The sequence below is a fragment of the Centropristis striata genome, chromosome 6 (assembly GCF_030273125.1).
Source record: "Centropristis striata isolate RG_2023a ecotype Rhode Island chromosome 6, C.striata_1.0, whole genome shotgun sequence".
Classification (NCBI taxonomy): domain Eukaryota; kingdom Metazoa; phylum Chordata; class Actinopteri; order Perciformes; family Serranidae; genus Centropristis; species Centropristis striata.
Genome location: NC_081522.1, coordinates 2148204 through 2159866, shown reverse-complemented (window position 1 = coordinate 2159866; position 11663 = coordinate 2148204).

The following is an 11663-nucleotide window of genomic DNA, read 5'->3' as shown; positions in this document are numbered from 1 at the left end:
CAGCACACTGTAAAAAAAAAAAAAAGTTTAATTTACGGTAAAATACCGGCAGCTGTGGTTGCCAGAACACCACCGTAAAAATTACAGTGAGCTTATGTAAATGTAAATATCAGCAAAAACTGTAATTTATACTGAATATTCCCATTACTTTTAGGATAATTGTGTCATCATGGTATTTCTCCATTAACTTTACATGAAAATGTTATATTTTTACAGCAAAACTGTGTGTTTTCTACAGTTTATGACAGTAGAATTTAAAGTTTTATACTATTGTTTGATTTACAGTAATTAAAAGTATCTACTACGGTGATGTACAATGTTTAATTTTACGACCTATTTCTGATGCAATTTGACAGTTTTTTACTGTAATTTCAACAAACATTTTTTACAGTGCACCTTCCTATGAAAATTACTTGGCAACACTAGACAACAGACATTTTGAAGTCCTACTGCTTAACAGCAAAAGTAAAAATACAATATAAGATTGTCAAATATGAATCGTAACAGCATATACTGACTCATAATCTTAAACTAGGTTTGTGAACTACAGTTTTGAAACCTTAAGTCCACATAATGTACAGGGCTTCCTGCAGGGGCCTCCAGGGGCCACTGCCCCTGTGAAGAAGCCCTTGGCCCCTGCTGTGGCCCCTGTGTCAAATTAATAATAAAATGATCAATTTATAACGACGGGACAATTCTTACCTATTTTTTGTTCAAACAAAATCTCATTGTACACAAAAGGAACCCAGAATGTGTCCATTGTATAATAGTTTAATTGTGCAATAAAAGCTGGTATATAAAAAAAGATAATTCTCACTGTACTGCACTTTCAAAATAAAAAAAAAGTAATTGCAAAAAAAAAAAAAAAAAAAGGGAAATCGACATACCATAGTATGACTTTTTTGAGTGGGTCATTTTTGGACGTCCCATTATATGTTGTTTTTCTGTAATTTCTGGCCATATTATGCTCTAACATGTATCCACAGATTATGATTAATCCATTTCTAGCATGTTTAGGCATTTTAAAATCTGACCTATTTTGACAAAAATCAACATACTATCTATTCTAATCTATTTTAAGAATTTTAGGCATTTAAAAAAATTGACGATTTTTGACAGACATGCTATAGTATGACTTTTTTTTTGAGAGGGTAATTTCTGGACATCCCATAATGTGGTATTTTCCCACTATTTTTGGACAAACTATACTACCACATGTATCAACAGAGTATAATTGGGCCATTTCTGGCATGTTAAAATTCGACCTGTGCCTCATCAATCTTAAAGTAACTTGCCAAACAACTGCTCTGAGCACTCCTCACCCAAGACCTGTGTGCCTCCTCTGAAGCCTCGTCAACACACAGACAGGTGATGAATTAAAGCAAAAGCCTGAATAAATGAGAGGAGAAACAGAACAAATGCAGAAGTTTCCAGTCAGCTGCTCTGCATGGTACAGTTAAGTAATTAACATCTAGTCATGCTGTGAATGCAGAGCAAGCCCAGCTGAGCGTGATTTTCTTTTCTTTTTTTGTGATCACCTTTGTCCTATGATGAAGCATTTCTATCCTGATGGGAGACGTCTCCTGCAGGACGCCAAAGCATCTTTCCACATGGTATAAGGCAGTAGTTCTCAACCTTTTTGAGTCGCGACCCCCAATTTAACATGCATGTTGTCCGTGACCCCCGCTCACTGAACACAATCTCACACGCACAGTTCAGATCACCCAAAAAAGAAACAAAATGACCAAAAAAAGGAAACAAAATGACCAAAAAAAGACACAAAATGACCAAAAAAGAAACAAAATGACCAAAAAAGTCACAAATTGACCACAAAATGACCAAAAAAAAAGTATAAAGTATAAAGTAAAGAAGTATAAAGTTATATAAAATGGAAATACTCAATTAGAGTACCTAGAGTAAAAGTACCTCAAAATTGTACTTAAGTACAGTACTTAATGTAAGTTAATGTAATTAGTTACATAGTTTGTAACAGATGTTTGGATAGTTTTGGTGAACTCAGCCCCCATTTACATCAATTCACCAAAGACTTACTCCGTTTTAGGATTCTCTGTTATTTGTTGAGTTTTTACTGCACACATTTTTTATTGGAATGAGCATATTATTGTGTATTACAATCTTTACCGCCTGTCACACTATGTGGGCGTGGCATGGCGGCAAAATATGGCGTCTCGCCATAACACACGAGACTGTATAACTTGACCATACATTGTCCAATCTGTCCCAAATTTCACACACGTGATTAGGGTCCAGCCCGGAACACACCCATGTGTCAATATTGACACACAGTCATAGCGCCCCCTGCTGGCAACAGCAAGTAACTTGTTTTATACTTAGCCCTTGCAGTAGGTTTCACGTAGAGACACGGAATTTGGTACACACATGAGTCATGTGGAGATGCACCAAAAAGCCTCTTGGACCCATACCTCAAACCCAACAGGAAGTCCGCCATCTTGGTTTGAATATCGCACTTGTCATCGTTTTTGGCAATTTCCAGGTCGCATACTTTAACGAACTGCTCCTACAGATTTTACCCGATTTACTTCAAACTTGGTCAGTACCATCACAAGGCCTTTGGGATCAAAAGTTGTATAAATCTTTACCGCCTGTCACACTATGTGGGCGTGGCTTGGCGGCAAAATATGGTGTCTCGCCATAACACACGAGACCATATAACTTGACAATACATTGTCCAATCTGTCCCAAATTTCTCACAAGTGATTAGGGTCCAGCCCTGAACACACCCACATGTCAATGTGGACACACAGTCATAGCGCCCCCTGCTGGCTACAGGAAGTAACATGTTTTACACCTAGCCCGAGCACAGTGGTAGGAGACACGCCATTTGGTATGCATGGGACTGAGCCCACAGCACCGCGCCCGATGGCTCCACTCTGCTCGTTGTGTATTACTTTTGAGCAGAGCTTTTGATATTGTAACCTACAACTGCACATAGACCATTAATCTTTACCTTTCATTTTTTCATGCAGGGTACCAGTCTTTTTTTTAATCTTCTTGTTTTAGTCTGCTATCTTCTGTATCTGGTACAAATTCAGCTCTAAATAGTCATTTACTGTATTATGTCCACTCCCAGCATTAGTCAGAGCCGTGTCCTACAGTGTGAAGGATTTTTTGAATATATTTGTCCAAACCCGAGGGTTTGTATAACAGCAGCCTGATGGGAGGAATTGGAATGAGTTGTGGAGGGGGTGTGAAAGGTCCTGTGTGATGAGGGTTGTTATGCATCTAACTGCCAGGCTGCACCGATCTGACAGGGAGGACTGGATGGAAAATGCCTGCAAAGAAATGCAAAATGTAAAACTGTTCATTTATATGATTTCATATTGAATATTTTAAGTATTTTACTTGGCATTCATACAATTCATAATGACAAAATACAGTTTATTGCTGTTAACCCAGGCTTTACATTTGAGTCACACACAAATACATTTTTACTCATTTTACAAATGTGCCCTCTTCCAATGACCTTCTCCTTCAAAAAGAGAAACAGAAGGGCTTAGAAAAACACTCCACACTGTTTTTTTTGTTTTAGTTGTTGTTGTTTTTGCTTTGATTGAAGATAATGAATGCTGCTACCAGCTAAATGGAGTGAATTCGGCTCACACAAAACATGCCATCAAAGAAACTCTTAAAGGTGACAAAGAAGAATGTCCTTAAATGAAACCCTTTTCTTGTTTTCATCAAACTTTCATCCTTCAACCGTTTTCTGGCATTATGTGTGTTTTTTTCCTGATCCAGCTTCATACAAACCACCTCAAACGTCCTGAAATAATTACCAGATTGGGGGGGGGGGAAGTGCTGTTGCTGGGGACAGGTTTTCATCTAAAACACTTTGGTACGCCTCAAAACTCAGATCCTGAACTCTCATATTTTATATGTGTATGTTGGTAATATTATTTGTTGTCATGGCAACTCCTGTCACAGCTACACCGCACTGCAAAAAAGCCAACTTGTATTTTTTGGCCTAAAACAGTGATTTAAGTTGGTAAAACTTGGAAATATAAATTATTGACATTTAGGGCAATAATGTAAGTTAGCACAACAAAGGAAGCCAGTTGTCTGCTCAAAAACAAGTTGGTGAGTTGTTGTTACTTATATCTTTAAGTTGGGGTTCACAACAAGGGACAATAGTTCTGCTAACTCTTATTTCTTTGTTGTGAAATTCGGTCATTAGCGAAAGCTAGCGGCTAACTAAATGCTAACGGCTAACTGATGCTAGCGGCGGTGGGCACAACATTAGCTGACATTTCATAGCGGCGTTACAATTGTGCCAATTCAGCACATTGCAGAAGTAAGGATTAAAAGTTATTACAATGTAAAATTATAAGTTAGTACTTAGTTATAAGTTTGACAAAAATCTGAATTCAGAGTTGAGCAAACTCAAAAACAAAACTCAAAATATTTAGTTTAATTGTCCAACTTAAAATTTTATCAAAGTTTGTTGCCTTGAAATTTTGAGTTCACCCAACTTTTCTTTTTTTGCAGTGCACATAGTTGATTGCATAAAAAGATCTAGCGGTTAGATGCTGATATAATTAACATAGCTTTGTGTAAATCATCTGCATAGAAACAAACAATACAGCATGTTAAGAACAGGAATTTATTCTAAATTAATGTATAATAAAACCTAACGTGACCTCTGATGCAAGTCATGTAGGTGCAGGTGTTACAGGGGAGGAGTTGATTAACTGGTCTGTTACCATAAAAAATACATTCATACCGGCTTAATTACACTATAGAGAAGGAAGTACTTCCTCCTTTCTAAACGCTTCAACATTTTGAGGTAAATTTAGGTTCTGTATGCTATGCTATCGGCTTACTGATGCTAGCAGCTAACTGATGCTATCGGCTAACTGATGCTAGCAGCTAACTGACCCTAGCGGCTAACTGATGCTAGCAGCGCTGCTTGTTACAGCTACAAGAGTAGCCATTAGCGTATCAATGCTAACTCAAAATTGTGGTTGCAACATTAGCTGACATTTCATAGCGGCGTTACAATCGTGCCAATTCAGCACATTGCAGAAGTTAGCAGAAGTAAGGATTAAAAGTTATTACAATGTAAAATTATAAGTTAGTACTTAGTTATAAGTTTGACAAAAATCTGAATACAGAGTTGAGCAAACTCAAAAACGAAACTTAAAATATTTAGTTTAATTGTCCAACTTAAAATTTTATCGGTTTGTTGCCTTGAAATTTTGAGTTCACCCAACTTTTTTTGCAGTGCAGTGATGCAGAGCTTCATCTGTCTTAATGATGTCAGTGAATTGTCCTCAGACAACTGAGACGCTTGTGAAGACAAGATAACATCATCTTCCATTATCACCATCACTCTGTTTACAAAGGCTTTGAGTCATTCACTTCCCTTGAGAAACACACTCACACTCATCTTTTTTTCCACTCTAGAGAATTACAAACATTGCACTGTTTTAATTGTTTCATAAGACTGACAGACTTCAGTATATTTTAACATGTTCTCAACCTGAGTGCCCCCCTCAACCAGCTGAGTTTAGCGTTAGATACAACTCTCTCCTGCCAAGGTTTTAATGAGGACTGAATACACATCGCAGACTCCAATTACCCACATTAGTTTTGATCTAGTCCAATTTTACACAGCCATGTTTGGACCATCTGGCTTTGAACCACATCTCAGATCTTTTAACCCCCAACAAGCTCCAGTCATTACTAAGAGTGAAAGCGTAAACAGGTTTTTACCGTGCCAAGCATTTAGCTTTCTTATGCTACCTATACACCAGAAGACTTTGAAAAGATTTGGAAAGACTCCTGCAAGACTATCAGCTCACACCTGCTCACATCTAAAGACAAGTGTTGAGAGCTTTTAGTCCCAGTCTAGTCTCACACTGAGATCCTACAAAGACTGTGAATCTTGCAGGGTCACTATTTACAAGACTACAACTAGATTCTTTTAGCATTTTTTACCTATCATGCAATGTTTGTGTGTGCAGTGGTTTGTGTTGGAAAAAAAACAACAAAAAGAAGAGAAGATGCCACAAAATGCCCCTCACAAAGCTGAAAAGGGGTTTCTGTTTTTCTGACATGAAAAGTTGACTATTTTACAGTAAAATAGATATAAGGAAGAATAAAGGAAAGGAAACTCTAGAAAAGAATTCATGATATACATTTATGTCCTATTTAATTATTTGTTTAATTGAATAATTATACTTATCAGCTCTATCAACTTTCATTTAGTTAATCACACATTAATCATCAATTATTTATTACTTATTTATGTATACATTTATTTATACATTTTAACTGGGTCTGCTTACTGTTCTTTTTACTATGAAACAGCGCCCCCAAAATCCCGCTTGTGGCCATAAATATATTACATCTCTATATTTGTATTTAGGACTGAGTTTTCTGACATTATTGTGATGTTACTTTTTCCTGTCGAAGTGGTTTTACTGGCCGGTCTGCTCATCTATTGGTTGTTGATTGTGTTACGTCACTGCGACTTCCAAACCCAAGACTAGGAAAAGACTGATAAGAAACAGAGCAGATTACTACCTTACACTTAACGATCAGGATGACGGGAGCGCTGTGACTCCAGTAAGACTCCTAGATTTACTAAAGACTTTCAGTTTTTAGTCTGGGACTGGGGAAATCGTTTGGTGTAAGCCCAGCGTTACCTGTTAAAACTTAGCTCTATTTTTGCCCGTAGGTCCCAGGTCTCCCTCTGTAAAATAATGAAAAAGAAAGAAATGTCTTCCTTTATTGATCCCTGTGGGGAAACTCAGCCCCAGCATTTAACCCAACCTTTATGTAGCAGTAGGTCACCAAGAAGCAGCACAGACCAATCAGAGGAGACAGCTAGTCACACCTGCTGTTAATCAGCCTCCAGTCACTTTCTGGAGATCCTTTGTTTGGCACACATGTGCTGTGACTGGTGACTCTCTGTTCTGTGTGGTAAGGTGGACTTTTGGGGTTTTTAACATTGTGTTAAAAGTAGGATAGCATTTTAATTGTTAGGGTCATGAAGGGGTGCATGCACCCTGAGCAAGGTTATTATAGTTAACGAAAACTAACGAAATAACGAAAACTAGAATTGAAAAAACATTTTCGTTAACTGAAATAGAAATAAAAACTAGAGTTTTTTTTTAAAAAACGATAACTAACTGAAACTGTATTGTGTGGTTACAAAACTAACTAAAACTAACTAAAATTATAGTGAAAATGTACTTAGTTTTCATTTTTGTCAACTTTTTTCATTCATAATTCAGTGTTTCTATTTGAACATGTAACACATGGTGAATATGTTTACTGAGACTGGGATGTTTACACTAGAACCAAAATACAAAACAGTTAATAACCTTATTGGGGATAAACCAAAGGAAATAAAGGCAAAATTTATTATGACCACTTTGAATCCCGCACCCAACACATAGCCCATTACAAAAAAACTAAAACTAATAAAAACTAAACTAAAACTAAGCGTTTTCAAAAAACAAAAACGAAACTAAAACTAGAAAACTCACTCTAAAAACTAACTAAAACTAACTGAATTTGAAAACAAAAATTCACAACGAAATTAAAACTAAAACTAATGAAAAATCCAAAACTATTATAACCTTGACCCTGAGGTATTTGTATTTTAATGATTTTAATTGTGGGTCTGTCATTTGTTTTTAGGACTGAAACACTAACCTAACAGTGCTTTGTTTGTTTTTAGGCATAGCACTGACTGCCGTTTATTTTAGTCTAGTATTTTATATTTTAGACCTAGATTTTTTTTAATTATTATTTTAGATTTGAGTTGTGTAGTTTTAGGATTTTAACATTCTGTCTTCTTCTGTTCCTAGTATTGTGGCTGGTGGGAACCTCCATTCAACGGTGTGGCTGAAATGCTGGGAGTTCACTCTAGATCAGACCTGGGCATTGGGCGGCCCGCGGGCCACATCCGGCCCGTTGGCTGTCCTTGTCCGCCCGCGTGATGTTACCAAGAAATTAGAAATCAATATAACCGCAGTGCTTTTATTTTGAAAAAAAAAAAAAAGCAAACATTATCATTAGCACTAGAGCTAACAAGCACTTTTACTATAGTTAAGACAACAAATATAGCCACTAATATATATGACAGAATAAAATAAACTCTTTTCTTCGTTTTTTCATTTAACCGTTCTACCGGTTATTTCCTGTCACTACTTTCAAAATTAAAGCACCCGTTTTACACTGGACGACACCTTTTCAAAATAAAAGCATCACAACATTGTAAAACACCTTAAAAATGTACAAACATGAAAAAACCAGCTATAATACAAAAACATAAATAGGAACCTTGCTAAAGGTCATTTACAGTTGTGTTTAAAATAAATGGAATAGTGATTTAGTGATTGGAGTATTTACTACTTTTTACTGCTATATTTGATTTACTCCACATTAACAGTCTTATCATAACATGTGTTCCTATCAGTAGCAGCTCAAAACCAGATAATTTACTGTATTTTATAAAGCGATTACATTAATATTGAGCAGAATTTAGTTCAGAGTTTTGGTCCGGCCCCTGCAACCTTCGTGGTATTGGTCATGTGGCCCCTTGGGAAAATTAATTGCCCACCCCTGCTTTAGATGGTGATATGGTTTGTGGTTGCACATTGAATTAGTGTGGTGTGTTTATTTGAAGTGTTGGGTTTATATTTATTTTGAATATCTAGTATACTCCCAGTGTCCTAGGCAGTGGATGGTTGGTTTCCCAGTTGTGATATGACTCTGTCCTCTTGTCTCTTCTTGACTGTTTTATAGAGTTTTAAATATTGTAAAATAAATGGCATGTGTTTGACCCACACTGACTGTTGTGGCCTCCTTAATTGAAGCCCCTGTGTGTGTTAAATCAATCCATAAGGTTACATTTACACACCAATGAACCATGCTAGGAGCAGTGGGCATCCAGGGAGCTGTGTGGGGGGTTGGGTGCCTTGCTCAAGGGCTCGTCAGCCCTCGACCTGTCAGTCCTGGTATTTGAACCAGTGACCCTCTGGTTAGAAAATTGGGTGGCTGATAATCATATTTGTAACAGTAACTTCAAATGAAAAACTGTACAAAGACAAGTATACAGTCATGGAAACATTATTAGACCACCCTTGTTTTCTCTAATATCTTGTTCATTTTAATGCCTGGTACAACTTTGACAAATAGAATGATAACAAAAATAGCTCATTAGAGTTTAATTTAAGAGCTGATATCCAGACATTTAACATGGTTTTCTTGATAATTACCAAAACCATTATCAAGAAGACCAAAACAAATGTACCTGTCTACGTAAGAAAAGGAAAAATGCATCTGACAACATTACAGGAGTGTAACGCTTAACAAGTCAAGAATTATTTCAATTATTGTCTTTCTAAATAGATCATAACAAAAAACCTTTACTGTCTTGTCCTATACTGTTTTAAACACTACTTTTACCACTTAAGGCCTCAAATGTAATTCTTTGGTTCTTATTATTGATACCTCATGTTCACACCACACACTCACTGCACTGCAAAAAAAGAAAAGCTGGGTGAACTCAAAATTTCAAGGCAACAAACTTCGATAAAATTTTAAGTTGGACAATTAAACTAAATATTTTAAGTTTTGTTTTTGAGTTTGCTCAACTCTGAATTCAGATTTTTGTCAACTCAACTGTAAGTTGTACTAACTTATAATTTTACATTGTAATAACTTTTAATCCTTACTCCTGCTAACTTCTGCAATGTGCTGAATTGGCACGATTGTAACGCCGCTATGAAATGTCAGCTAATGTTGCGACCACAATTTTGAGTTAGCATTGATACGCTAATGGCTACTCTTGTAGCACTAACAAGCAGTGCCGCTAGCATCAGTTAGCCGCTAGCATCAGTTAGCCGCTAGCATCAGTTAGCCGCTAGCTTTCGCTAATGCCGAATTTCACAACAAAGAAATAAGAGTTATCAGAACTATTGTCCCTTGTTGTGAACCCCAACTTAAAGATATAAGTAACAACAACTCACCAACTTGTTTTTGAGCAGACAACTGGCTTCCTTTGTTGTGCTAACTTACATTATTGCCCTAAATGTCAATAATTTATATTTCCAAGTTTTACCAACTTAAATCACTGTTTTAGGCCAAAAAATACAAGTTGGCTTTTTTGCAGTGTGGGCACTTTAATAGGTAAAGTGTGTACCTAATAAAGTGGTCGTGTGGTCTTCTGCTGCTGTAACCCATCTGGTCTTCTGCATACCTTGGTTGTAACCAGTCTGGACATTTTCCTCGGACCTTTGGCATAAAAAAGGGATCAAGGCTCAATGGATATTTTCTCTTTTCCGGACCATTCTCTGTAAACCCTAGAGAAAGTTGTTAGATCAGCAGTTTGTGAAACACTCAGAGCAGCTCGTCTGGCACCAACAACCACGCAACATTCAAGTGATCTGTTTCATTCTGAAGAGTCAGCTTTTTCAAAACCAACATGGCTCAGTTCAAAATTTTTGAAAACTTGCAATACCATTAACTTATTCAAAAAATTACTTAAAAATAGGAAGATTAATTTATATACACTACTGGTCAAAAGTTTTAGAACACCCCAATTTTTCCAGTTTTTTATTGAAATTCAAGCAGTTCAAGTCAAATGAACAGCTTGAAAGGGTACAAAGGTAAGTGGTGAACTGCCAGAGGTAAATAAAAAAAGGTAAGCTTAACCAAAACTGAAAGATAATGTACATTTCAGAATTATACAAGTAGGCCTTTTTCAGGGAACAAGAATTGGGTTAACAACTTAACTCTATGGAGTCTTGGGCTATTTTGTCCATTTTTGAATTCTTTTCATGTCTTTGTAAGTCATTTTGTGTCTTTATTTAGTCCTTTAGTCCAACATAAAATGTGATTTTGAATCTTTTTTTTACTTTCAAAACACTATCATGCTCAATAAAGAATTTTAAATGTTGCAAATGTGCATTAATTTCAGAGTACACTGAGACATTAAAGTGCATCATTTTCAATTAAATTCTGGAAAAGTTGGTGTGTTCTAAAACTTTTGACCAGTAGTGTAAGTTAGAGTAATGAGTAATAAGCTTCTTTCTTTTCTCTCTTTTGTGACTGCTTATTTCTTTTGTTGATAAATAACAGATTGTACATTTCTAATTTTTTAATTTACTTGAGTTGTAACAGGGTAATAAGGCGTAATAAGCTGCTTCAGCCTTTTCGGTCCAAATGTCTATTATCAATTTCCTCTCTCTGTTTACATGTTGTTTACTTTGATCAATGTTTTTTTTTTTCTGGTTTGTTTTGATGACATGTATTGACCGAAATAAACAGATACGAAACGAAACAAAAGTCACATAAATCACCTTCCTCATTCTGATGCTCACTTTGAACTTCAGCAGCTGGTCTTCACCATGTCTTCATGACTAAATGCATTGACACCAACACAACCTGAACATTTTTGCATAAATCTGCACTCTGCAGTATATAGTATAATATTATTATTGTATATTTGTATATTGTTAAATGTCTTTTCTTAGATTGCTTATTTTTTATCTTTATCTTAAAAATTGTGTGAAACTTTCAACATGGTCTCACAGGAATCCGTGAAATAGCCACGGATTTCGCTTAACTCAAAATCCGTGGAATAGCCACGGAATCACTCAAATTTCCGT